The sequence below is a fragment of the Rhagoletis zephyria genome, unplaced genomic scaffold, assembly GCF_001687245.7.
Source record: "Rhagoletis zephyria isolate East Lansing unplaced genomic scaffold, Rhagoletis_zephyria_1.1 Rzeph_scaffold_04826, whole genome shotgun sequence".
Lineage (NCBI taxonomy): Eukaryota > Metazoa > Arthropoda > Insecta > Diptera > Tephritidae > Rhagoletis > Rhagoletis zephyria.
This window is the reverse complement of record NW_016161909.1, coordinates 1-5,800: the sequence shown is the minus strand read 5'-3', so window position 1 is coordinate 5,800 and position 5,800 is coordinate 1. Positions and strand designations below refer to the sequence as shown.

At 34.4% G+C, this 5,800-nt stretch overlaps 1 protein-coding gene across 6 annotated transcripts in view; it reads right to left on the bottom strand.

Moving 5' to 3' along the window:
• CrebB (Cyclic-AMP response element binding protein B) overlaps positions 1-2,683 on the bottom strand; it is a 22,007-nt gene extending 19,324 nt beyond the window's left edge. Inside the window, exon 1 of one of the 6 annotated variants that reach the window (XM_017626754.1) lies at positions 2,484-2,683. The gene's annotated coding sequence lies outside the window, so the exon portion shown is untranslated. Of the gene's footprint in view, positions 1-1,743; positions 1,767-1,791; positions 1,912-2,009; positions 2,426-2,483 lie in introns of those variants that run through there. The other 5 variants (XM_017626757.1, XM_017626752.1, XM_017626758.1 and 2 more) reach the window with 5 other exon arrangements.
• Between the last annotated feature and the right edge of the window lie 3,117 nt (positions 2,684-5,800).

The window sequence follows — 5,800 nt, the reverse complement described above, 5'->3', positions numbered from 1 at the left end:
CAGACTATCAAATGATGTGTAAGTGAAAATACATAACAGGAATTTACATCCCACCCTGTCATCGGTAATGCAGTCACCGAAATAAGTTCTTCTGCATTTTAAATTAGATTCCAATTTGAATTAATATGGTGACTGCATTACCGATGAAAAGGTATATGTCCATGCTAATTTTGCATTTTCTCTGTATTCTACGCTCTCTGCGTTTTGGTCAGTGTTGTCATCGAAAATTCCCTTGATTGCGAGTTAAGTTTGGGAATTAACTCTAGGACTTAATCCGGATCAACTGCAGTTAATTCCCGAGATAATTCCGGATTGACGGGTTGATCCAGATCAACGCTGCCGTCTGTCTATGCTTTTAGTCACTTAAATACTTTGCAGTTCCTCGTTTTTGAGATCCAGAAGAAAAGGGGACGCCTCAATGTTTCTAGTAGCATGGTGTAGCTCACGGTATCGCAATCAACAGCATTGTAACAGCATTAAAAATTCCCCCAAAATGGTTTCTGGAGAAATAGCTGCAGTGATAGTCCTCCGCCAGATATATGTATATGTACTTACATCTGGATGGTTCCAACTACGTAGAGTTTACTGTCTAGATAATTCCTTTGCAACTAAGTTTTGGTACAGGGGTGACCAAGATTATGGCTATGTGGTTTTGAAAGTTAAGTGCTATGTGTGCATTAACTCAATGAGAGGGGACGGATGAATGTATTCAAGATAACCATCAATTACCACCTCTGCATGCTTGTAGGCCATGCTAAGTTCCTATGACTTTTGCCGGAAGATTTTTTGGTGGTTGCGTCAAGGCTAGAGTTCAGCAATTTTTGAATTTCCAGAAACTTAGTACTTCAGCAAGTTCGTCATATTGACATTTGAAAAGTGCACAAATTTCTTCGCATATGCAGCTTTTTTGCACATAAATATGAGTGCATGTGCTTTGCTTTTGGTTTGGCTTAGACACTATATTTTGTAAGTTGTCTAAACAGGTGTTTTATTCACTTTTCGATGGCATGTTTGTGCTTAGCTGAGCTTATACGATGCGAAAAGTATGATAGCTCTGAATTGTCTTTACGGCTGGGAAGATTAGACTTCACCCGCTTTGCTGAGTCTTTTCAGAATTTCTATACACATACATACATATTTCGACTAGGTCTGGATAAGTAGGAGTGCAACCTGATACAGCATCTAAAACGTAACTGCACCAAAGTTACGGTGACTTCACGGAAAAGCTGAAGCTTTTTACCTGCTAGAAATAGCGCATAGATTTCGCTTATATCATTTGCGGGATGAAAGTTCATGAATTGTAGGTAGTTGGTTTTAAATTCTCAGCTCCAAAAAACTTCAATTTTAGGATCTATGTACGTGCAGCTGCAACAACAATATTAACATAAATTCCGCTCTTAAAGATATTAAATCAATATTTAATTAAACTTACATTTTCCACTAGTTCTTTTACAAATTTTACCACTGTACAATTGCGATGAAGGAAAACCCAATTCAAGTGAAGGACAAGCAAATGTTTATAATCCCAGTATATAAAAATAATAATTTGTCCTTGAATAACACAAGTATTGAATCTATTACAATGGGTTACACAGGTTCGTTGTTTTGCTTAGAGAACAATAATCCGAAATGATTTTTTTTTTAGCAAATTCAAAAATATCTACAATTAAAATATTTAAAAATAGTAGAGGTTTACACATTAGTTCAACACAATGCTATAATAAACTTTAAGCGATGTCTTACAAAGACGCAGTAACCTTCCAGATTTATATTATAAATTTTAGTAGGTACTTTTCACAAATTACTGCACAGAATTAATCAAGCTGCTTTGACTTCGTCATCAATTCCAACTTTTGTAACTTATCACTAGAAATTTGTGAACAGCAGCCGTGAACACTAGTCAGCCACAAGTACATAAAATAGTAAAAAATCTGCGAATTATAATTAAACTATTCATACGTACATACATATGTATGCAGATGTCCATAGCTAAATATGTATGTATGTACCTTTGCTTATCACAATTTATGATAACTGATGCATCAGAATAATATCACTGACAACATCAGTTAGAGCAAACAAATAAAATTCAATTGGAAAATATTTGCAACAATTCAACGGCAACAGAAACTTTGAAACTACGTCGACAACTACGACAACGACCACGAAACGAAACTTCTGATGACATCACTAAAATTTAATGCATTGTTGTTGCTGCTGGCGATGTGCCTGCCTTTTCTTGCTTTTGTTGCCGTTGTTGTAGTAATTACTCAGTGCTCACGAAATTGTAAACAAACTCCGAGTTTTGCCTTTGAACATCATTCGCAAGAGCGAGAACACTATATTCACATTCTTTGCACAGTCGCATTGACACATTCATCCTCGACTCGGTCGCGATGGTTAACCGAAAGATGACGTTATAGGAAAATATATTGTTGCTTTTTTGTTTTTGTGTTACATTGAGTGTGTAGTGCAGTGATTACCTAAAAACTTGATTACAATTTCACTGAAGAATAATCGCAGCGAACATTTAAACTGCATTAGTCACACGACACTTTCGCATAACTCAAATCCACTCTTCACAATTATTTTGCTCCAAAACTGAAAATAAATTCAGAAAATCACTATACCAATGTAAACCCGACCCGACTTCACAACACACTTTTCCCATATTGTACACTTTCTTGAATTTCTCGTTCAATTAGTGCAGCAGTTTGCTCCCTCGCACACGATAGAATAAGTCAGAGAGTGAGAAAGTCATATAGAACTTGTTAATTAACTTCTCACCATGAGCATATATGCAATACTTTTGTGTTGGTAGCAGTGTTGCCGTTATTTGACCAAACGGGCAATTTGAACCTTCTTAAGCGCCAATACCCTGTGACCCGACTTTTTGAATTATGATTTTTTTACCCTTTTCCAAAATTATGTGCGACTTTTGCCCCTTTTCAGAAATTTGTTTAGTAAATGTTAACAGCACCATTCCATTAAAAAATATTTCCTCCTGTATGTTCTAAAAAATGCATCACTTAAAATTTTACAACAAAATACAACTCGTTGCAGCAACTAGATTTACTAGTGAAGCCACATGGCGTTAAAATGTCCAAAAATGAATTTCGAAAACCTAAAAAATCCTCCAAATGCTAGTCAGAGTTATAAGCAATCTGAGTGTCATATTTCACCTTAATCCGTGCTCCAAGTAAAAAAAAATATATGGCCTTTATCCCACATCTACAGGCCAAGGTCTTTAATTTGACTTCTTATCTTTGAAATTAAAAAAAAAAAAAGAAAAGTATTTTCGAACTCAAATCATCTTACGTCTCTTTCGTCTGAATTTTATTGTGATACATATTTGAATTAACTGATGAAAATTTGATTAAATCAAGCATGTGTTAAACTCCGCTAAATGGTGAAACGCTTTCTTTCCAAGTTTTGGTGCTTTTTGAAACTCAAGAGTTGGCAGCACTGGATTTGGACATACATTCCTACATTCCTATACATTCAGGGCTGCATTTTATTATACTAAAATCAAGCGTATTTTAGAGTAACCGGTTTTAGAGCATGAATGAATGCCTTTATGCCGCGCTTTTGCTGGAAAAGTGGAATATTCCTAATTCCATGTTCTGACCAACACGAAAACACTTTGAAAACGAGTTTTGGGATTGTGGGCTGAAGGCTGTTCTCACCGGCTGTTAGTGTTTTTTTGTTGACATTTCTTACTTCTTTTGTTTACAGTTTTCTACAAAAAAAAAAAACTAAAAAAAAAATTATTTTCTTTAATTTTCCTTTAATTAACAACCTTTTCCTTTTTTTCTTTATGACTTCCACTCCGATAAATACCACCATATTCTGACCGGCATCGAATACATGTATTCGTTGCTAAAACTGGTTTTCGACCTAAAACCAGTTTTCCCTTAAAACTACTTGAAAACTCAAGCTCCACTCATTGGTGGTAGATCTCAGGTTATGGATCAAACTTTGTACAAAAATTAAAGAAATTCTGTAAGGTTTCACCTAAATTGCAAACTTTTTAATTAGACTATCAAAGTGCTAGATTGAAGTTGCTAAAAATTGCATTGAGTTTTGGCAATTTTTTCCTTGACAGAGTAAAGCGGTTCCTTCCATATCAAAATAATTTTCGAACATAAATTTTTTTGCAACCTTTCGGAGTGCTGTCAGAGTTTCATTCTATCACATCACGATGTAGCGAACAAATGTGGCACGTTACAGAAACCGCTACTTGTGATTTGCCGGTTTTGACAATTCTCAAGTAAATGTAAACAACGCTTCAGAAACTTTAGGTGCACTGAAATTTGCTAATACTTTCACAAAAATCGCCGTTTTTTTAATTTTCGCTATTAATTTTTTTTATAAATCATATATTTTAAATTTTAACGTTTCCTGTCGAAAAATTTATTATTGAGGAAATCTACTATTTTACAGTTTATTTTAGCCTCCCATTCAGCTTTGTTTACTTTTACTTCAGAAATTTCCGGGATTGCGGAATCTTGTATTATATCATTCTTGTTACCATATAGTGTTTAGGGCTGGACAATTTTTGCTCTTAGAAAATTATGTCGAGTAAATATAAAACTAGGTACTCAAAAACGCGAATATATGGTAGGTTTCAGTCCTTGTGTGGTAGATGCTCAAAAAAGTGGCAGATCTACCACAATGTGGTAGGAATCCGATCACTGCCGATGAGTGTTACCGTTGAGCGACTAAAGGGTCAAATTGGCACTTTTTGGATATCGATGCCCCAGACACCGACTTTTTAGAAATATGCTTATTTTGAAACTTTTCTTAAAAATCATGCGACTCTTGCCTCTTTTCTCTGACTAAAAATTCTATACATATATATTTTGACATTTTTTCATAAAATATATTTCGTTTCTTACATATTTAAAAAAGCTTTTAGTATTTACTTTTCAAATGCGTGCACCGTTCTTGTAGCGTAGCAATTGCCCAAGTTATTTGTGTTAAACTCATTTTCGTAGCTCCCGGTATAAACAAATAATTTACGATAATTTATATGCAAGCTTAAAGCGCTAAACTTTGTTATAATAATTGTTATCTACTAATGTTGCGTTTGTGTTATATTGATGTAAGTACTTTTTTAACTGCAATTTTGTTTTCATAATAAATGCAAAATATGCATATTGCAAATTTTTAATATATCCCTCATCAATAGGGATGCAAACGATGCATCGATGTTTTTGAAACATCGATAATATCGGTCCAATTTTCGATGTTTGCTATCGATGTTTACAATTTACTAACATCGCGAAATTGGTGGAATTCGATGGAAGTTTTACCGATGTTTTAAACATCGACTTTAAGGAGACTCTCCGACTTTCTCTCGGTGTGTTTGACTGACCTTAAATTTATTATTCATTCAGATTTTTTTTTGATATTTATGCTCTTATAACAATTATGTTCAGCCATTTTTTATGAAANCCAATTTTCGATGTTTGCTATCGATGTTTACAATTTACTAACATCGCGAAATTGGTGGAATTCGATGGAAGTTTTACCGATGTTTTAAACATCGACTTTAAGGAGACTCTCCGACTTTCTCTCGGTGTGTTTGACTGACCTTAAATTTATTATTCATTCAGATTTTTTTTTGATATTTATGCTCTTATAACAATTATGTTCAGCCATTTTTTATGAAAAGGTTATAGCTGCAATTTCGGAGATCACCACTTCTCCTCAGTGATCGCGGTTGTGATTAGTAGATGTAACCCTGCAGGACTAGTGAATCAAATTTCTAGTTCCGTACTAGGTCTTTATTGCCAAA